The sequence below is a fragment of the Homarus americanus genome, unplaced genomic scaffold (assembly GCF_018991925.1).
Source record: "Homarus americanus isolate GMGI-L3 unplaced genomic scaffold, GMGI_Hamer_2.0 scaffold25013, whole genome shotgun sequence".
Lineage (NCBI taxonomy): Eukaryota > Metazoa > Arthropoda > Malacostraca > Decapoda > Nephropidae > Homarus > Homarus americanus.
In genome coordinates, this window is record NW_024722158.1 from 3111642 (window position 1) to 3135640 (window position 23999).

At 40.1% G+C, this 23999-nt stretch overlaps 1 protein-coding gene across 18 annotated transcripts in view; it reads right to left on the minus strand.

Annotated features, from left to right (window-relative positions):
• LOC121862091 (catenin delta-2-like) overlaps positions 1 to 17786 on the minus strand; it is a 113016-nt gene extending 95230 nt beyond the window's left edge. For 17 of the 18 annotated variants that reach the window (XM_042360060.1, XM_042360058.1, XM_042360045.1 and 14 more), the window contains exon 1: positions 17394 to 17786. The gene's annotated coding sequence lies outside the window, so the exon portion shown is untranslated. Of the gene's footprint in view, positions 1 to 3601; positions 3622 to 17393 lie in introns of those variants that run through there. The other variant, XM_042360040.1, reaches the window with a different exon arrangement.
• Between the last annotated feature and the right edge of the window lie 6213 nt (positions 17787 to 23999).

The following is a 23999-nucleotide window of genomic DNA, read 5'->3' on the forward strand; positions in this document are numbered from 1 at the left end:
GTGGTAGGATAGGTAGATGGGTGGTGTGGCGGTAGAACAAGTGGGGAAGGACGGATAGAAGGGAAGGAAGGAAGAAAGGAAGGAAGGAAGGAAGGAAGGAAGGAAGGAAGGAAGGAAGGAAAAGAGGAAGGAAAGAGAAAAAGGAAAAGGGGGAAGGAAGAAGAGGAAGGCAGGAAGGAAGTTAGGAGGGAGGCCGGGCAGGCAGAAACACCACCACCAGACGGACTCCAACTCCTGCCTTACTCCTCCTCAATCAATAAATCCACCGCCTTCCGCACCCCCCCACCCGTCTGTCCTTAGCTACTCCCGCCAGCCTTCCTTTAACACACACACTTTACTCTCTCACACACACACGCCCATCCTTACACCCATCCACCCCACCTACACGCCCACACTCTCTCTCACACACCTGCCCCGGGTAACGTCTTGTGTGAGCATCTCTGAGCTAACCAACCAAGTGAGTCATCTTATACCCAACACGCTCTTTTGTTTCCTTACACTACCTAATGTGTGTGTGGTGAGCTGCGACACTTAACCCTAAACGTGATCATTACAACAGTGAAGAGGGAATGGGTGGGTCAGAGAGGGAGGGGAGGGGATAGTTACCTGTCCTACAACACTGATCAAGCCAACAGGTGTGTGTGTGTGTGTGTTCTCAGCTAATGTTAACAGTGAAGTTTTAAAGAGTCCACAAGACACGTCAGGCTGTCACCTCTTACAGTCGTCTTGTTGAATGAATGAAAGACTGAGAACAATGATCCTCCCCCAGCCTTTTTTGCTCACCTTTCAGTCATTTTGAAACTACCCCCAAATGAGAGAGAGAGAGAGTAATAACAACAGGGAAACACAAGTAAAGTTACCTATACAGAATATCACTGCCCTGCCTTACGATACTTTCTTAATTACGACTACCAAACAACATTTACAAACGACGGACGATAACACACACACTATCAGTACGACACACATCAATATATTCCCCATCTCCCACACACTCAGAGCCGAGACATAACAAAAGAGAAATATCTTCACCAATACATCGTCAGCGTGCTTGTATACGATACTGGTGAGAGTGAGTCAGTTGTTGCGTCTTAGTTCAGTTACTTGGCGGGAGGTGAAGAGACAGCACCCCACCTACACACCAGCACCTTCCCCCTTAACTCCTAGTGCCACCATCTTACCCTACCACCTCCATTCTCCTCCCAGCCCCTACACCACCAGCACCACCCCCCCCCCCAAGCTCCTTGTTTATGTCTGAGTCAGTAAGCCATCAATACACTTTACAGGGGCAGTTTTCACTTACTGATTTACGGTATTCAACTCCCAAGTCTGAAGAGCGCGGGCGTATATTTTCAACCACGTTAAATTGATCCATCCTGGTAGTAGTAGTAGTAAAGATGATGATACTACTAATAATAATAATAATGATAAAAATAATAATAATGACAATAATAATAACAATATTAATAATACGTTAAGTTAGGTCAGGTCAGGACAGGTCAAGTCATGTTAGGTTAGATATGTTAGGTTAGGGTAAGTTAATTTAGGTTAGATTTCATCAGGGAAGGTTAGGTTAGGGTTAAGTTAGATTAGATTGGCGTTAGGATGACGTAAACTGGGGTGCCTAATCTTCATGTTAACACACAACTTTGATACTCCTGCTGCCCATCTCCTCCACAGTCAATACTTCATAATAAACTGCGGTTATTAAACTCATTATACCTGTACACTTAAGCTACCAATGGCTCTCATACCTTACAACTTTTCACAAAAAATAATTTTTTTTAATATTACAGGAGGTTAGGTTAGGTTAATTACTCTAATGCATATCTAACCTAACCTAATGCCAACCTAATCCAACTCAACTTAACCAAACTAATTTAACTAAACCTAAACCAATATATTTGAATCAAACTAACCACCCCCAGGTAGCGTTAGGGCGTTTGATCAATGGGTGAAATAAGCTGATGGGGGGAGGGGGGGAGGGGTGGCTAATGTTGATGCGATCTACGTAACACACAGTCAAAAAGGGCGCGGCCACACCAGCAACACGTTGACGTATCGACAGTGTACCTGGGCGAGCTGGTGCATGGGTTATGAAGCAGACCTGAAGCATACTTTGCATAAAACATGTCCACGGAAACCTGAAAACGGCCACCACCAGTTTGGGAGAGAGTCCGTCTCTAATAGGTGCAGGAATCTTCTTTTTTTGACAAGTATTGGTGGGCAGTGATGCGTTAATTACAGTGAGTAGTGCAGGTAGTGTGTGTGTGTGTGTGTGTGTGTGTGTGTGGTTGGTTGTTGATGCACACACACACATGGTGACACATACAATATACAGAGGCACGCACCCACCACCACACATTAACACGAGTGCAGTTATTGACACACACACACACACAGCGTATACACACACGGTGACAAACACACACGCAAGTCCCCCACTGGTACACACATAACACACACACAAAAGCACATAACGACACCTACTCATACACACATAAACGCACATAATGACACATACACTAAAAAACACACACGCACGAACACAAAAACACGGGATTATATTAGTACCTAAGAATTATACCAAGACCAGATTGTATCCAGCTGGTCTAAGATTATACCAGCAGTCACACCACCAGCCTAGAATTATACCAGTAGCCCAACATAATACTAATGCATCAAGAGAGGCACTGTTTACACACACACACACCAGAAGCTTATAAAACAGCAAGTCTTATAAACCAACACCAAGTTTTAATATACAGTAACCAAACCACCGGCACTAACTAACACACTATGGTCAGGTAGAGTAAGAACTAAAGGGAAGTCTGTGAGCCTTGATTGTAAACACTGGGGGAGGGAAAAGTCCGGCCTTAAAGTGAGTGGTACAAGTGAATCACCCATGTCCAGTTCATTGAGGTCTTAATTCCGTGGTCAGTGTGTGAGGGGGAGGTAGAGAGGGAGGTGGAGAGGGTGTGAGGTGTTGTGAAAGGAGGAAAAGGAAGAGAGGGATAAGGAGTATGTAAGGAAGAGAGGGGTGAGGAGTGTGTAGGAGGAAGAAAAGGGAGGAGAGGTGTGTATAGGAGGAAGAGGTGAGCAAGTACGAGGTGAGAGTAAAGAGACGTGGGAGATGTGAGTGTGGAAGGATGGACAGAGGATTAATGAGGGGGAGTGAAGATGAGGAAATATGAGGTGATCTTTGACACAATGATTCCCACACACACATGTACATAAGCCCCGAGTACAGTGGAGCAGCAGACGGTGTTCCATGGAGCCTGAATCATGTTGTCATGGTGACAGCAAGCTAGCACATTTATCGCCGCCTACATCACCCTCTCACGCAGTCATCCCGCGTTTTGCCTTCCATCCGTCAGCATAAACGCCCCGATTCTCAAAGCTTCCCACCATATGTGTATTCCATGTCCCTCACGATGCAAGACTCCACCTAGCTATTTAAATTAACTCTTAAAGCTAATATAACATATAAAAGTAACACCACTATATATGACGACTCTGCTGGACGAGATAATATATTCTGCATGTTAAAGTTTGTCCCTTAACTGTACAGTACATCAACTACGACTTCCCAACACATTACCTGATTGTCACTGCTACACATTGATCAACATTCCAATCACATGCCAACGAACCTGCAATAAAATTTAATTATTACCATTAGCTATCATCATAATCATTATATAATATTAATTACTAAGTTATTTATAAACATTAATCCAAAGAGTTATAATTATCGTGTAGGGTGATGGTACCGTCCTCGTGAACGCTAGCCTACTTCACCCGAACACCCTACATGGGTTAGGTTACCTTAGATAAGGTAAGGTTAGATTATAGTAGGTTAGGTTAGGTTAGGTTACGGTAGGCACGGCAAGGCTAGATTAGATTAGACAAGGTTAGGCAAGGAAAGGCTTAGTTAGGTTATAGTAATTAGATTACATAAGGGAGGATGAAGTTTCAGTAGATTGGATTAAAGGATAGGAAACTATAAGCTGAGGTGTCTAATCTCCCTGAACTTCATATTTGGCTAATAAAGTCATGTCATATTTTTGTTGTTGTTTATTTACATGTACACAGCGGGTCTTGCCTCCTCATCCTCCTCTCTTACTAACTTTCCCCGGGTTAACTCCGCACAGCAAAACTCTTCCCATCTAAGTGAATTTCCTTGTATAACTCTGGAGGTCTGGAGAGAAAGTCCTTTATCTATTTACACTTTCCTTTGATAACTCCTGAGCTGGAGAAAGTCATTGCTATGGTGTTCTTTCCTTCTTGTAATTCTCAGAACCAAAACAAGATAATTTGGTCCTTGAGAACTATGAAAAAGGTTTGAGTTTTCCCTCTGATAATCTACGTAGGCCTACCTAAAACAATCCAATTTTCCTTGAATAAATAAGAAAGGGTTTGAGTTTTCCTCTTTTCGTATTGTCAGTACCTAAAATAAGTTCATTTTTCCTTTATTAATACTGTACCTATGAAAAACATTGACATTACCACAACTAACTCTCCTGAACTGATAAGCACCATTTTCCCTGAGTGACTCGACACCAGGTGGAGCTAGGAGGAAGGGGGTCATGGTGGAGTAGGAGGGATTCTTGGGAAGTAAGGAAGAATCTCAGATGAGGAGGAGGAGGAGGAGGAGACGGCTGCACTTGCCGACAGCATCAAGAACATATGCAATTATACATCCTTCCTTCACTACGGCAAACTAAGCCATCCAGAAACTGTCCCGTGGTGTAACGAGATCACCTCATAACTCCCTCACACCAGATTCCTCCATTTTACCTTTGGCCTTCCCACAAACTTCTCTCACTTCCTCCCCCACCACTCTCACTCCCTCTCTCCTTCACACCAGATTCCTCAGTTTCACCTTTGCCCTTCCTACAACCCCTCCCCCTCTCTCTCTCTACTTCCTCCTACCAACCACTCTCACCTCCCACCTGTAGTCGAGTATGGAACATCAACTCTCTCTCTCTCTCTCTCTCTCATTCAGTTATTCCTTTTGTGTTTGATAAGCGTTGCCAAGCCACTAACCCTCGACCAATTCTCCACCCAGAAATACGTCATGTTTGGTGTGCCACGGAGCACTCTCTCGGCATTTTTGGTCATGGTATTCGTCAATTTCATACAAGAAAAAAGAAGAAACAGAATGAGGAAGAGGAGGTGGTAGAAGAGGAGTAAGAAGAGGAGGAAAAGAGGACAATTTCATCACCGAGGAACTAGGTCATATTCCTGACGAAGGAGGGAGACAGGGGAAAGTGGAGCGGGAGGGTGAGGAGGAGCGGGGAGGAGGGGGAAGAGAGGGAGGAGGGAAGAGAGAGAGGGAGGAGGGAAGAGAGAGAGGGAGGAGGGAAGAGAGAGAGGGAGGAGGGAAGAGAGAGGGAGGAGGGAAGAGAGGGAGGAGGGAAGAGAGGAGGAGGGAAGAGAGGGAGGGGAAGAGAGGAGGGGGAAGAGAGGGAGGGGGAAGAGAGGGAGGGGAAGAGAGGGAGGGGGAAGAGAGGGAGGGGGGAAGAGAGGGAGGGGGAAGAGAGGAGGGGGAGAGGAGGAAGAGAGGGAGGGGGAAGGGAGGGTGAAGAGAGGAGGGAAGAGGGAGGTGGAAGAGAGGGAGGGGGGAGGAGGGGGAAGAGAGGAGGAGAAGAGAGGGGAGGAGAGAAGAGCGGGAGGGGGGAGAAGAGGGAGGGGGAGAAGAGCGAGGGGGGAGAAGAGCGGAGGGGAGAAGAGCGGGAGGGGGAGAAGAGCGGGAGGAAGAAGAAAATGAACCACGCCCACCTCACCTCCCCCCACCCGGCCTGAGTACAGACGAGGTTCATTTAACTATCCTAATAACCACAAGACGCCGCCTCTGAATCAACACGTGGCTCACAGTGTGTTCCGGATGAAGGCTCAGGCAGCAGTAGACTCAAACACAAATGTCTTAATTAATTAATACCTGTCATAATTATTTTTGTCCATAAAGGAAAAAATACAGAAAAAAAGGTATTCTAGGTACAATTAATACTTTTTAAACATACAACAATACGTGACATACATACATACAATATACACACAACTGGAGCATATTTCACATTAACAATACTGTAAATGCTCAAACTACAGTATATACTGCACTATATATTTACCAAGCAGAATTATGCATCATTCTTGTCCTACATCAAAGACACTCATGACAACATCCTGGACAGCAAAAACTAACAAGTGTTTCTGAACAAACTAACAAAGTCTCCTTGAACAAACTGAACAAACTAACAACACTTGATCATAACTTCAAGTTCAAATTTTCTTACAAAACTTTGTCTTCTTTTCTTGTTACATGTTTTATAAGGTTAGTGTAAAGGCTTTCAGAAGTACAGCATACTGCTTACAAAATAAACTCTCACAGCTATGACTTCTAACGCAATATGTATAATGAAGCAATACACCGATGACGTCAATAATTTATCTTTTAGCTGCGGGAGTTAATGACGTCATACACATCTTTAAATATTCAATAAACAAATACTCCCATTTTCTAAGGTTACATTACCCACATACGTTACAACTTCTCATGTTCCCCAGTATCAAGACAATAACAGTGGAATACCTGTTATCGTCTAAACCTAGGACTGTGGTGTCTCATCTTGAAATAATCCTGACAACTTTTATACTCCAGGTTTAAACCAACAGTGCAAGGGATTCATAGCTGACCCCTAAGGTAGATAGTAAACAGTAAACTGTACAATGTAGACAGTAAACAGTATACAAGGTAGACAGTAAACAGTATACAAGGTAGACAGTAAACAGTATACAAGGTAGACAGTAAACAGTATACAAGGTAGACAGTAAACAGTATACAAGGTAGACAGTAAACAGTATACAAGGTAGACATACCCGGTAATGTGCACTTAATTCCATAGTCTAATAGTGCATTAACATAGTATAGTACATATATATATCACTGGGTTAACACATGCTTCCAGTAAGCCCTCACTAGATTTCTTCACAGTCATAAATAAGATGACAAGACAACAAAGAATAAAATGCCACAGCTTTGTAATTTTACGCCAAAAATCACATTTAACGTTGTTCTTTTAAGGAGATTACAGTAGCTTGAGGTCTAGCCACACATACACACACACTGTATTAAAATCTAATTTATATTTACCACTTCAAAAATACTTATTACCTTTGATCTTATATAAACACAAATGAACATGCCATTATCACGACAAGTGTTTCCCTTATTCAGACAATTATAATAATATGACGATTATTAAGCCTTCATAACTCTATCATCGTTGTCTGTCATTAAAACAAAACCAACTTAACCCAACACTATCACCCTCCGTATGAACAAAGTATAGAAATACGCAAAAAATAAAATACAACAACCACAAACACCGAATAAGAGTTTATCAGAATCAGTTCGGTATAGCCCCTGGTTCTCTGTCTGTTGTGTCATATCTAATCATTTTAACACACACAATTCACTCCACTTTCTTTAGCCACCACAACCACACTATTTTCTCCCCCACACCGCCCCAGGATAGTAATAAAGGATGTATACACGTAGTGAGTCAGCCATCAGTTAGTTGAAAACGTGTGATCTTGTTTGTATCATGTGTATCTGTCCGTATGAATGTCCTTAACTGTTACAAAATCCCTATTATTCTTATATTTTAATACTACAAGATACTGAAGGTCAGTCTCCACACCAAAAATGGGTCTTAGTTCTTAATTTAACTAAAGGAATGACAGCACAAGATATTTTTCATCATGAGTAACATCATTAACTGCATTAGTACTGAAGATAAAATAAACACACTTTCCTTAGTTTCCCGACACATACAATTTCCTCATTAATATACGTAAGCCTCTGTTCACTGCCTTGTTTTGTAACCATTTGTTCCCTACCATGAGCTAACCACTGTTCCTAATCCATTACACACCTTATCATTAGTTTCTTTTAATTTTCAATATAAATTTGTTTAATCCTTTCCTTGCTCATAACATAACCTGCAACACATCAGCATCACAAAGGTACACTACAGTCTAGTCAAAGACAGACCTGCAAGGGTACAAGGTGAGCCCTGAAATCAACTTGTGTAAACTCAATTAACATGCAAACACTGCATCAAGCTTGTCCTCTAGCAAACAGATCTCCCTCCAAGTTCTCATGTAGAGCTAGAGCTGGGGGCCATTTACACAAACGTCTGACCAGTTACTTCATATACTACTGGGGGAACTATACCTTGCTCTGACTGCTCTTCAAACTTTATATCATTTCCTATTCATCCATCTTCCTGCATAGCAAAGTATAATTTCACTTTATTAACATTAGGGAAAATAATTTAGTTTTCTACACAGCATTCCAGTAAAGATTAATAATATTACTTTATAACAAAAAATCTCTCCTTTCGATTCTCATCTCTATTCAAAAAAATTTTCTCTCAATAATGCAAAATCAAACTCGTGACAAAACACCTTCAACTGTCTTATCAGTCAGTAGTTCCCTCCAACACATTTTCAACTCACATTCTGGTAAACATCTCCCCAACACCTACTTGTTGCATCCTTATTTGGTATGCATCAATATTCTTCCTCACTGTCCACTTTATTCCTCAAAATACTATTTTCTCTTACAACAACTGTTTCACTGTTTTACAACCCTTATATGATACCCATCGCAAGCCAAACTTCCCTATCTTTTATTTATGTCGGCTGAAGTCATCTTTAAAGATACAGTGCTCACCAAATCCTGTCACTTTTCATTTGTTTACCAATGTAGTTATTTTAAGCTAGTCATAGTTTTGACATTTATATAGCAATTAGTGCTTAATAATATTACTTAACCAAAAAATTTTCATTCCAATGTGTATAGTTTTCATCTCTATTTTTTTTTGGGGGGGGGGGGGCCATTTTTTCATTCCTGGAGCTTAAAGACAATTATATGTGTTGTGAGCTGGGTGCTGGGGGTGTTAGATACTTGGGACCTCATGAAACTTAGGAACCCCAGTTTATTTCATCTGAAGATTAACCAACCTAACACTAAGCTAATCCCCCACCCCAGGTAACATTAGGGTGGTAAATCCATAGGTGTAATACAGTAAGCTGGGAGGAAACATCTTAAGGGATCCAAATTTTTACAGGTAAATATGCTGGAGATTGTACCAGAAGGTGGTCCACTGCACAACATAAGTGAACTTTATTGTTAACTACAACCAGGCTGCTACACTCCCAGGGTTATAGAGTGAATGACAGTATTCTATATACTGTACAGAATACTGTATTTAAAACGTCAAATACGTTGTGTCCGTAAGTTGTAAATCGCCCTCACATACATTTTCTCAGTAATACAGTATAGACTATTTTTATGCTTGAAACATGTTTTCAGTTTGGAGAGAAAAGGTGTTGTATCGTGAAAATTACTACAACACTGTACGTACAGTAAAGTAGTTACTTGCTCGGTGAGTTCCCTCCTGTATATGACACACTGGTACGGTCTGTAATCTGAGCCAATAACCTAATGTACCTTACAAAACACAACATTTGTGCATCTACAATATTTACAACCACCACCCAGAAAATGGTTGTATCCTAGCAATAATCTGTCAAGGAGCTGGGAATGGAAAATACAGTACAGTACAGTACAGTACAGTACTGTACAGTACAGTACTGTATTGTATTGTATTGAAGCTCCTAGAATATACAGTATCAAGATCAACTTGCTTCAAAAGACTACAAAATAGCAATTAGCAAGTTTATATTTGCTGGGATATTTTCTCATTTTTTTTTAAATAGTTTTATTCCTCATTTGCATTTTAGTTATTATTTTGGAAATATTAAGGGCAAATTCACCTGTTAACCCCTTATTTATTTAAAACACGGCTGTGATTTCTCAATTAAGTACAGTACTGTACCGTACTACTATACAAGGAAAATTACATAGCTACCTAAGCTAAGTGGGATATATATTGTCTGAACACACTTTCACTTAATGTCAGAAACTGTACTGTATTTGTGAAGACAGAATAATCTGCTAATTTCCAAACAATATTGTCCATTTTACTTAAGAAGATGTACTGCACTGTACCCTACAATACTAGTGAATAACTTTACATTCAGATTTTCTGGCACAATACAAAATTTATTATTCCTTACATATGGTATCATTCAGCTGTCACAAACAATTTGTTACAACTCTTCACGTGTCAGTGTATATACTATACTGTACTCCGCTGACTCTTATGTATTACCCTGCACAGTGTATGTTAATATCCTGCCTTCAATAAAAACAGATAAATATGTCCATGTGGATTTCATACTCACCGAGTGTCTCCTGTCTTACACAAATACGATTATGTTCAATTTTAGGATCATTACATGGCAGATGTTTGGTTCCGTTTCCTTCATATTTACTTCATTTGTTCATAACGAGAGCTATTTCAAGCTTGCTGACGTTATAATGTTATTACTATGCTTCAGCAATAATATTTTTAAGCGTATAACAAGGGTAGTAATTACACTTGTCCATTAACAATTATGAGACACACACTACTCTCTGCTTGACATGTCACACAGAGATTTCCTAAATTATAGAAGAAAGTGAAGAACATGAGAATAAACGAGGGTAAACTTTTATAAATCACAAGTTAATTCTTCATGCAGGGGCAGTGGTCACGTGGGTCACACACTGGCTACAAGGCAACAAAATTGAAGAATACACGAAAGCAGATAACATGAACCAACTTTAACAAGACAGTCTATTCTTTAGTCATTACTGTATATTGGGTTAGTTCATATTGCCTGCTTTCAAAAATTGTAAACCCTTAACTTCAGTCATATCATCAAATTTACCAACACGTGTGACAGTTCGAGCAGTCTCTCTCCCTCTCTGATGATCACTTGAATCAGAGGATAATCATCTCCCTTGGGAAATGTGTCCTGTCAATTAGAGGGTCTTCTGATGGCTGACGAGGCTGATCCAAGATCCCAACAGATTGCTGGAGGATGGAGTCAAAGATCTTCTCGTCAACAATGCCACCAACATGTTGTATCCTTTGCATCTTTGTGGACTGGTTGTCTTTCAAAAGGCCCCTCCCATATTTTTGGCCATGCTGAAATAGCTGTACAAATTATGAATGTTGGCAAGGCCACGGATCTCCTTTATCTTGTACCTCCACCACTTGTTCTTAATGTTGCAGGTATTCTTGGCTTCTGTTTAGGCTTCCTGGAGGGCAAAAAAGTACCTCTTCTGCTCTGAGGTTACTTTACTCTGCCAGTATTAAGGAAAACAAGAATCTCCTGACTGCCCTCTCTGATAAAACCCAACATAATGTACTCCACGACGGGTCCTTCTGTAATTGCTGCTCAAAAAAATATATATATATATTTACAGTACAATAACACATACATGCCCAACAAATTCTGAGGTGTGAATTACAGCCTGTCTAATCAAAACGAACAAAGTACGTGTAGCATCCATCGTTACCACTCCCCCACACAATCAGAGATGATGGAATAATCCTACCCCTACATGATTATACAGTACAGTACTACCCAAGGTCTTGCCAACAAGCATCTCAGAAATCTCAGGCTGGCCCCTAGCCTGCCAGGAAATGCTCATTGAAACAACAGATTGGACTACATTTGTAAACACCAGCAAAATGATACAAGAGGAATACATACACTCCTACCTTAAACAACACCAATAATTATGTAGCACACTCCAACCTCAGCGTCAATGAGGCTTGCACTTACGGTATCTTTTTGTAAATAATGGTGTTGGAAAAACATCCTTCCTCAGGGAGGTTAGTGACTCAAGTGTTGGAGTTATTAATATGAACCTGGCTTATGGCACTGTTAAATGAGGTGTGACCTGTGCAGCATCACACCTCCATGTCTTACTACAAACTGTGAACTCTGATCTATCAATCTCAGCAACAGTTATCAGTTAAAGAAAGTGAGTGGTCTTCTGATTTACTATCTGCCATCATGACCTCGGAGGTTTATTTAGAAAAATAAAAAAATGACTGGGTGCATTTAATCATGGGTCACACAGAATTGGCCTCAAGATATAAAAATTTAATAGATTCTTCAAGTTGAATCAGAAGAATACCTAATGAACTCACTATCACCCTTCACAAGAGCAGCTTTAGATAGTGACTCATTCACAAAAATGCTCAAACAGTCTAGTACCGGATACTGTAGTTGATGTGAAAACAGGTAGAGGAAATAACAGAGCAAAGTTTTTTGCTGGTAACTCTTGAGTAGAAGTTGAATGGGAGATGTAACCTGTTACCGGTACTAGTCCTAAAACTGGAATTTACCAACAAGAGTTGAAGTCCTGACATTTAACTAGCTCCCCAAAGGGTATTTGTATTAATGACAAAATAATTAGTTTTTTTTTTTTATATATACAGTATATAAACTTGGGAAGGAACTCAGGAAAGAAAGATTCTTCACAACATAAAATATCTCACCAAACCTCCATATGAGTCAACAAGATGCAGACACCATACCATACACATCCTAGTTCCAACAACAAGTTCATCACCAAGGTCCAAGAGCACCTTTCACAGACCATAAAGGTGGCAGGTCAGGGAGTGGACATGCTTTTCTTAAGTCTTAATATATTGTGTAGCCTCCTCAATCAGTCTTCAAAAATACCCCTTCAGAGTCAATCATCTTAATTTCACTCATCACTGACCTCAAATCATCACATGCTATAGAAATTGGAATATCTAATCCTGAAGCAGAGATTTCCCCACCAATAACCGACCATCCCTAAAGGAGTTGATTGTCCTGCGGCCAGTAACTGCGAGTCAGTCAGTCTCTCCAAAATAAATTTGTCTCCTACTTCCTGACTGGACAAAACAAAAACATCACTTTTTGGAGAGATAAAAGCTCACACACAATCACTTGGAAACAAAATTTTTCACCTAATCTGTTCCATAAAGTAGAATATCATCTAAAATCTTTACACATGCTTGATAATGCCTTGGATCAAAGCAGTTACATGCACAGCAAATATCACATACAGGACACCTAATGCAGCTGTTCAGAACACATAGAGCAACTTATCATACTCCTATAAATAGACTACGTATGTCGTGCTGGGGTCATATGCAACGCAAACGTCAGTTATGTGCAACCCTAATTAGAATTATCAGAGAAAATTATTTCAAAACCCTATCTTTTAGTGCAAGTCACAAGACTCAAGCCAAATGTCAGCATGAAGTGCCAAGTATTAGAGAGACTCACACCCTTTATCCCAGGAGCCAGGGTAAAGAATAACTATACCCATATAACTCTTACGTTCTCGCGTGGCACAAAGTCCAATGGTTAAGAAAATTTCATCAAACTATCAAGCAATGAGCATCTTCACTAATGCAGACGCTTCACTTTGAAGGACTGAATTCAGTAAAATGACCCATAGGAAGTCCAAGGAAGACGTCATCCCCTTTAGGCCAAGCAAGTGAAGGGTGCAAATCCACTGAGTGAGTTCAATGGTGTTCACGGTGATGCTGGAGATTTAAGCTGAGGTCGCCACCCTTAAAACCAATGGTTCATAATCAATGACCTTATTAAAAGAGTGTTACCACCACTGCCTTACTCTTTACATGACATTCTTGAAACAACACAGAAGATGATGGAAACCAGACTGATCTTCCAAATGTGATGGTCACTGATGACCCATCATATCCAAATTATGTCACTAATAACTATAACACTAACAACACAGGGTATTCCACCAAATCTCAGTAAAAATATTGTAATAAAAACTAATATGTTTCATAACAACTGTTTCTAGCCCTGCAGCCACCTGGTTGTTAGAATAAAACAGACTAAACACAGTATTGATCCTGAAATCCCAGTTTATATCCAAGCACAAATCAAGGGATTGAAAACCCAAGATTTGGACCTCAACTGTGACTGGTGCTACACAGGGCCATCCATTCAGCTAACTAATCTAGAAAATCAATCCCTGAATTGGTTAAACCTTCCATCTGCAACCATTAGGTTATATATTAGGCTATAACCATATACTGTATATATATACAGTACAGGTAGATACAATTATATAGTGAGGTAACATTTACTTCAACCAGGAACTGAGAGGAACAAGTGTCTGTCCAGCACTACAAGCACCCAAAAGAGGACATGCTGCCATTTTAGACAAGAGATGATGTATGGTGTGAGTTCCTGAGGCCATACCATACAATAATAAGTTACATACAATATAGAATAGGTTGAATGACAAATGAAAAAATACTCAGAATAATACCTTCCCTTATCAGTTAGGAAGCAAAAAAGTTTGGTCAGTCCCAATTATAGTTAAATGTCATGTGTGTTTGTAAGGAGGATGTGGTGCGAGTCACATAGGCAAGAACATCAACAGCGGAGTCATCATGGGTCAAGTCAAAGGAAGTGCCTTTCTTGACAAGGGCATGCATTCCTTAGGTGTGTCCCTAATGTATTCTGTGAGGGGGAAATACAATAGTGTTGGGGGTTGTCGATGAACATGAAGTGTATCAAGAAACAGGAGTTTCAGTCAGAAAGGGCACAGTCCCCCAGTGCAGGCTTCATGTGGGCAAGAACAGCTTCCAACTAGGGCATCAGCATCACAGGAACAATGTATTTCACAGAGATCCCCTTGCCAACAGTAGCAACAAGTACGGTACAGTGTTGATGAGGTTGGAAGGGATGTCCGTGAAATGGTCCAGCTTGTGGTTCATCACTTCTATGACTGTTAAAGCTAGTAAGCTATACAGTAGTTACCTGTCTTCTTGCAATCCTTCGTGTAACTGGGAACTAAAAAGAGGCTGAACCTGGGGGTAATGGTTGAACATGTTACATGTGTGGAGTGTTCCCAGTTGTGCAATGATAAGATTCTTAAGCCTTCAATACTTGGGCAACCCAATGCTTCTACTCATTGCTCTATGCACGCGATCTATTAACTCAGATTAAAGTAAGTTTTCCAATTTTTTGTGACTTTCTGACACCAAATACTAGTCGAGAAGTGATTGGCAGTCCGATTTATTCATCTAGGACCATTATTTGACTTCATTCCGGCTATATTTGGCTACATTTGGGTACATTCGGGTAATTAGTCGGACCCAAAAAAAACAAATGTACATAGAGTACTGTATACAATATAGACCGAGGTACTGAGCTAGTGAATTTCATATCACAAGGTACATGGCTGTACAACTACAGGCACCCATCCTGACATAGCTACACACTAACCTGGACTCTGAAAGATCAATAAACATGTCAACTACGAACAGTCTCATTTAAATACTTCTCCAGTAGTTGGCACTTGGTAACAAATTGATTCAAGGATGTTGAATTACCTTGAACAAGCTAGCAGAGCCACAGGTTTTAGAGAAAAGTTTGCTGATTGGTCAGACACAACTTGTAATAATACCTCCTGCCACTAGGGTACAGCTGGTGCACCTGATGGGGTAATGGGTGTAATGAGAATAGGGTGACTCTGTTTACCTATTTGAGTTAAATTATCAACTGTGCAGGACTTCTGAGTTACCCTTTATGTGTGGGGGTTCTAATCAGTGGGAGCACACATATAGAGACTTTGGGGGAAGGTTAAAATGACCTACTCACACTGATGACACAATCTAATACCAAACAACAAACAAACCAGACCTGATGAGCTCCTGTAAGATCTCATGTGGAACAAAACAACTACAGTAATATCCTTTTGAAAGAAGATTCTAGAACATTGTATATGGTCATGCAGAACTGTAAAATCCTTAATAAAAAGTGGATGGTATTTAACAAGGTAAAATTCCATCATTACCAAGCTAAAATTGTTAATGTACCATATTTATTTTTCTTGTGTTACTTGTGGGTGAATTTTCTTCTCATATCTTTTACTTTACCTTAGACAATTATCAGCAGTTACTCTTACTTCATTATTTATTTTTTTCATGCTTTTCGTTACCTCGCAGTGAGAGTGATATTTTCCCAGATAATCAGGAAAGGGGAAATTAAGAAATAAATGGAAAACTCCTATATACATTAATGAACAGGATAAAGGCTTCTCCACTATAATTAATTTATCTTTACTTCTGAACACACCCTTAACAGCATCAGCAGTCTGTGAGAGATGTTCATATGTGCCAGACTCGTCTTCAGCAACAAAAAGTAACACAAATTCCAAAATTCAATTCCTGTAATTTTTTGAGGCAGAAACATGAATAGCTAATTAATTTTAAATTTAGGTACGGAATAACTCATAATAGCTAGATATACTGTACTAGGTTCAACAGATTACCCTATATCAGATGTCTTACTATGGAATGAGTGTTGCTGGCGCCCAAACGGGATCACTAGCAAACTGTGAATAGCACTTGAAACATGAAATAAAGTAAACTTCTAGCTAAATATTTTCTGTGAACTGAACAGCTCCACCAAAATACTGTAGTACAATGAGAGAGAGAGAGAACCGGGAGGTTATCTGTTAGGGACAAATGCCTAAAAACCATCATATGCAGCAGAGGAGGTACCAGTAGTGATTGTCAAGTCTCGTGGGTCTAGACCAAAGGCTTACCGGTAGTGTTGTGCCTATACTCGTGTCATCTAGTGAGGGTGACTGGCTACATATGTTTTGCTCATCCAGTTCTATAAAACTTTATAGCTTCTAGAATTCATTTTTCCTGTAAAAATCATAAACATCAACCCTAAATTTTCTAATATATATTTTTTTAGGTTAGGTTGGGTCTCATTCCACATTTTGCTCGTCTTAACAGTGCATGAGACTGCAGCCATCATCATGACAATGGACCACAATACTGATCTTCATAATTACTAACGACACTTCTATGGTGTTCAGCTGATAACCCTGACTTAAAAAGTCTTGAAATAAGCTTATGATAAAAAAATTGAAACATCTTATTCCCTCATTTTCCTGACATTCCTGTCAATTCAGTTGTTACACAATTACACTGCCTCAATATTTAATGTTTCATCTGCAAATCTGACATTTTATTTTCAATTAAAATAGATTTAGTTATTAAAATACCATATACTGTATATACAAAAATTAAGAAAAAAATAATTTTTCTTGACAAGACTTTTCCACATACAATAATCAAGCCACACTACAACATTACCAAATAAAGAGATATATTGAACACAAATCTAAATATAGGTAAAGTAACTGTTAAACTGGTGTTGAGTGTGTGGTGATGGTGGCCGGTGTACACATGACCTGCGGTGGTGTTTACATGTGACGGTGTGGTGTGTCGCCAGTGGGTGTGGTAGTTCTATAATGGGCGTGGTAGCTGCTATGTGGAAGTAGTCGATATAATATGGGTGAGATGGCTAGTGTCTGGGCGTGGTGGTGGTGATGATGTGGGCGTGTGGCGGTGTGGGCGTACCTGTCATCCTGTGGTACACTTCCCGGATGTTAAGAGAGGAGAGCGAGGAGGTACTGTAGTAGGTGGGTGTACGGGAGTGTTGCCCTCACTGCTGCCCCTCCCTGCCCCACCAGGGTGATCACAGCCGCGCTAAATAACACCTCAGCCCGCCCTGTTCTTCCCTGCTACCGCATTATCAACACAGGCTTCACCCAACACTCCACACAACACTACCAGATTTTCATACACTCATTCACTTTCTCCGAGTAAATATCTATAAATAAGATTCTCAATTCAGGCTCTATTGGATTTCTCAGGCACTGTGATGGCCCGGGTTCCCAGTGGGCATAAATATGTGGACAATCTGGGGTGGAGGAGCGTCAGTAGCACCACGACGCTGAACCAAAGCTGACTGACAAATACAGCGGTGCATTGTGGGTGGCGGCGCCTGCGCAGTGTCAGGGCGCGCCGCCACCGCCGACTTTAAACCTCTCTCTTGATGAATTCCAAATATTTTCACTAGATAGACAGCTAAATAAAAAGAGAGGTAGAGAGATAGAGAAGTACAAAGGTATCTAGTAAAATTGCCATACAAGTTCACACCGGTACACCAAATACAGTACAGAGAGTGTGCAGGTATACAGAACAGGTATTTAATGTGTTTAGACAGTTTACAGCAGGTACTCAGTAAGATTAACAAAGTAGATATGCAGTGTACATAGACAGTACAGTATACAGTAGATGTAAACAGTGTAAACAGACAGTGTAAGTATATAATTAATGTTTGTACAGACAGCACTTTGAATTTAAAAGTCCCCAGAAAAAAGTAGATCTTTGCTTTCTATCTAACCACTATCACGTGTTTGTTTTGGTTTATTTCTCTCGCATTCCTCTCATCTTCCTCATTTCTTAAATACCTTTCGTTATTTTTCTTCACCCTGTCTTCTCCATAAATTTAGTACTATTTTCCCATATAAACACACCATGAATATTAATCTGCCTGTCGTTTCACACAACCAGCAGAGCGGACAGTCATCTATAAATACATGAGACTGACCAGAGCATAATGGTTCTCACTAAGACATCCGGGTAGTGATGACAGAGAGGCAACATGCTACCACAAGGTTCATTAACTCTTACAGATTTGCTTAAACCCGGATCTTTTTAACGAGGAAACAATATCCATAAAATCTTGTCAGCTCGATAAGTTATTACAGTATTAACCTGTCCTGGAAGAGTATTTTTTTTCTTCTGGGGGGAGGGGTAAACGAGTGAACATTTTTTGGAAGATTCAATGAAAATATTGCCTAGACAAAGCAGTATTTTAATAATCTAAAGAATCACATCAGAAAAATCTATAAGACAATGCAACATACATACATACATACTGTACACACATACAAATGAAACATAAATGTACTAAATATTCAAAATTAAAGGATAACATCAAGCAGGAAATTCACTAACATTACAAATACACTAATCATGGCTAGCAAGAAGCTGAACTACAAAGATAATCACAGTTATTATACCAACACGCAACAAGCAATCATCACACACACACACACGATCTAGTTGATTTAAATCTAAGGTTACAATTGGCTTACCACACTGGAAACACAGGGGCACAACTAACACTCACTTCTGGAATGTTTTGTTTCTCGTCTTTACCAGGAGGGAATCTCTTATACACAGTTCCGTATCTTGACTGTGTGACGGGGTAGTGGATAAGGAGTCTAGCAAGGGGTGTTAATATCCAAAGCATTGGTTTCTGAAAAAATAATATGGGGTTAGTTCATTTATCCTTACTCAATATCCTTGTATAGTTTTACCCAGTTTGAAAATTACCCTAGCAACACATACTAATTTGAAAATAGTTATAATGAAAAAAAGTGCGTCATAATAGTAGCTTAAACAAGTGCATAAAATATTGACTGAACTTTTATTTACGCAGCAGCTAAAGCTTGGCAGCTACAGTAGATGTGCTCTCTGTAATCTCCAGCCCCAGGAAGGAAGGTGTTGTACTGTTTCTTCCTCCTGTGGCGGGAGTGAGCTTCAGAAACACTGTTGAACATGATAAGAAACTTTTGAGAATTCGGTCATCTTAAAGTAGAAACTTTTAAGAATTCGGCCATCTAGATACAGGAGCTTGAAGAGAGCAAGTTACATATACACTCTGGCGCCTCTAATAAGGTAATACATTCAAGTTCCAACGTAAAAAAAAAACCTGTAGGAATCTGATCATGTTTATGACGCCATCTTCATCAAGTGGGCCTGATAGATGCTCTCTCACATCTCCAAGCGGGAAGAACACTGATGGTACGAGCTATCGGAGCTGCTGAGAATCCGGATCTACTGTATATATTAGTGCTGGGACACGACTTCTCACGTTACTATGGTAGACTACACTACACATTGGTTGAGAACTATCCAGTCGCCATATTGGAACAAGAATACTCAATATGTTAACGAAAATACCGAGACAATAATCGTGATAAAAACGGTTTTCTATATACACTGTATATAATTCTCAATAACATTTTGATAATCACTCCATGAATAACTTGAACCAAAACTCGATTCTTAAGCAACAGAAACGTGTGGTAAATTTTGTGAGTTTAAATCTTAACAGCAGGTTAAGTTAGGGTAAGTTAGAGGTAGGTTAGCTTAGGTGAGGTTAGGTTAGTTTAGATTAGGTTAAATAGGGAGAAGGGATAAGTTAGGATTGGTTAGCAGTACGTAGGTTAAGTTAGGTGAGGTAAAGTCAGATAAGGTCAGGTCAGGTCATTCAGAGGGAGGCACTGTCAAAGTCATAAACACACATCATAAATTACCAGAACATACCAGGTATATACAGTAATTCCCACGTCACTGTCTCAGGATTAATACACTGTACACGTAACACATCATGAGTATACTGTAACTATTATTTAAAACACTTACTGATATCACACCAAAAAAACGCCTTACCATCATAAATTCACCCAGATTACTAGCTTACAATTGATTAAACTCTTGACATGAGACGTCCCAGAACACAAGCTACGGGTATGAGACGTCCCAGAACACAAGCTACGGGTATTGTACGTCTGGCAAGGCTGTACCTTACCTTTGTTTATATTTGTTACAATCTACAAATTCTTAGGTTTTTTGTTTTTTGTTTTTGCTGTATTTTAAATTCCCAAAGGTTAGCCCCCACCACCCTTTTCACCACCTGGTAGTTCTGATGCCTTTGTACAGTTTCATGATAAATGGTGTGGATTCTTCAAGAGGTTACGTGCACGAAGAAAGGAGAGAGGAGAGGGGGAGGGGAAGGGGCGAGTGAGTGCAACGAGGCGAGGTATGCGGATGAGGTAACTGTAGACTGTTGGATGCTTGAGTGACTGTCCGGGTAAGATGAAGTGTTAGTGAGTGACTGTCTCTTGTTTTTGTCATGTTATTATCTTGTTTGTATACCTCCAGTGTCTATGTAATTTGTTTGTATACCTACACTGTCTATGGACATTATTTATATACCTACAGTCTTTGTATACCTGCAGCATTTATGTACTCTAATTAGTAATTCATGATATTAATAATTCACAGGTTTATAGACTAAACACTTCTGTGTGCACTAAAATCTTAAAAACTTCTGTGTGCACTAAAATCTAAGTCAATTCACTTGTAAATGAAGACTGAAATGCCAGTGTTCTGAGTTTATAAAGAGTTGCTGAAAGTTAATCGAGGCGAAGCAAATTCAGGTTTATTAATATATAGTTTTGTTTACAAGTAATACTATATTCACGCAAAGGAGATATTAAAGACTGTACTGCACTGCTCCTTGTTCTTGGCAGGTAATCCGGCCTTCCTCCAGCCCCTTAGTGTGAAAAGCCGCCAGACACAATCCTTGAGCGGTTAAAAACTCGTAAATTAGAAGCTGGTAATAAGAAATTATTATTTACAATAAACAAATAATAAAGGACCAAAAGCTGTGTTGTGGCGCTACATTTTCCCGGACTAATGTATCCAAAGTGACGGTGTTGGAAAGGCTGACAGCAAATATTTTTATTCAGGATTTGTTGACACTGATGTAAATTTCCTCGTAAACCTAAAGAACGAAACTTCCCGAATGTACCAGCCAGTCAGGTTATGACTGACTTCTTTTCAATGTAAAAAAATACATAAGACATTTGTTCCTCTTCAAAATCAATATGACAAGAGCTAGCGCCATTAAATTAGGAACCTTTTTGGACCACTAAACTCATTAAACACGTCAAGCAAGTTCTCAAAAATTTCTTGTTGAAGACTTAAGGTTTAAATCATCTCCCGTCGAAGCTGGGCAGGTCAGGTGCGGAATTTCTACTCTTACATAATTTCACAACCAGGAAGAGTTCATCAGCGGGGAATGTGTCAGTGTCATTTGTGTTTATCATTATCATCATCGATACAGACGCTGCAAGAAACGAGTAAGCGAGGATGGTTAGTGTCCGAGGTACTGGCAGTTCTGATAGTGCGACCAGGTGTGGCGGCTGTCCTGGATCGCCGATATTTCGTCCCTGCAGACTACCGAGGGATGAAATTCCTCTGGTGATCCGGTTTATCGTGGACCACAGACTATGCCGTGGAAGAGGTGTATCCTGGATAGTGGTAGAAACGAAATCTCTCTCTCATTCCTGAATGATCCTCACAGCCTGGGTTCTCGCACGCTCATACTGAAGCATATTAGACATGGTGGGAGCTGTGGAAAAATCCCACAGGGCTTATTGCGTTCACTAATTAAACGTCGGTAGTCTGGTGTCCACTGTGCACCTCCTTGCCTGTCCGGAGTGTAGAAATCTTAGGAACGTTTAAATTGGCTGAGTATACAAGTGTGTGTGTGTGTGTGTGTGTGTGTGTGTGTGTGTGTGTGTGTGTGTGTGTGTGTGTGTGTGTGTGTGTGTGTGTGTGTACAAGTGTGTGTGTGTGTGTGTGTGTGTGTGTGTGTGTTTCAGATTCATATAATTACCAGGAGTGTTAATAGAGACGAACCTTGAGTGGCAAACCTAATATGCATTCTTAAAACTGAGTCAATGTGAGGCATGTGTTTACTACTCAACGACGTGTGTGTGTGTGTGTGTGTTGGTCCGTATGTCTGTCTGTCTGTTCGTCTTTGTGGTGTAGGTGGGTGACTTATACCTCGTGAAGCGTCAGGTTGTCTCGGGACAGGAGTTAACTTGGCTTCACTTCACATTTCTGTCAATAGTTCTAAGAAAAATCAAGTGTCGGATGAGAACTGGGGAAGGTTCACGTTTACTGATGGAGCTGGTCATGGTAAGAGCAATATGTGCCAATGAGTACATCACAGCCTCACCTTCATCGTGTGCTCGTCTCCAGTGATCGCAACGTATGATAGGTCAGTTCAAACAAGACTGGCAACACTGTTCGTCTGATTATAAATAGGTATTGTCTTTTTATCTTACGTAAAAATTCCAAAATACAGATCTAGGAAATTAATGTTAAAATATTGTAGATAAATAAAATTTAAAAATTTTCCTTCCACAGTTCAACATTAATAATAAAAAAAAAATAATACTCGAATTTACGTAAATGGTATAGTGAAGATACAGAATACAAGAGAATAAAACAGAGATATATGAAATTGGTGATAAATGAGAGTTGACGAGGAGACAGGGTGAGTGTAATCCTCTCACGTCTACCTTCAAAACACATAAATCCCTCGACCCGTCAGTGGTAAGTGATCAAAGCTCCAGCAAGATGTTATACTACAGACTCGTGTCAGATTTTGTTGGTGAGAAGAAGGAATGATCCGGTAATCTTATTTCATCAAAGTCTTTTACCTGGATTAAATCGTCTTTGTTGACTCACCGACAGAATTTTTTCATCAATGTTCAATTTTATCAAGACAAACAGTTAATCATATTTCTCTATACGTTATGGATTTTCAAAGCATCGTAAGTTCAATTTTAAGATCACCTGAAAATTAGGCACCTAGTTTATCTCACATATTTTTTTAAGTCTAACCTCACCTAACCCCTTTAGCTATACCACTAAATATCTCGGTTCTAGGTCATAAAATTGTCTAAAGTATTGTAGGCAGCGAAAAAAAAATCCCATCGGGAGTTGAAAATCAGAAACACCTGCCACTCGGGAACAGAAAGTGAGTGACAGCTACGGTCAGAAGCTGGTGGGCCATGCAGAACATCGACCAGGAGATCACGTTCCCGATAACCAAGGTCAATGTACATAGATAGACCTTGCCGATAACCAAGATCATCGGTTGTATCGTCCATGATCCGGCCCCGATTTACTGTATAGTGAATCTGGCCACCATACACCTCTCTCTCTCTCTCTCTCTTTCTCTCTCTCTCTCTCTCTCTCTCATCTCCAGGAAATAACTACCGCATAAATTTTTCAAAATCCGAGTCCTGAAAACTTTATGGGTATCCGACGCCACACGCACAATTCCGCAAAAGAGTTTACCTTCAGCTGTTTCAAATGCCAGAGAAAGGCCGGATATTTTAATTCACATTGGTTTAAAATCCACTTAAAGCCGACCTACACTACAGTGAAGCTGGCCTAAGAATTTCACTGTTGCTTAACCCGGGATTAGTGTTGGGGGAAACGAGCGAAATACGTCCACCATCTTGT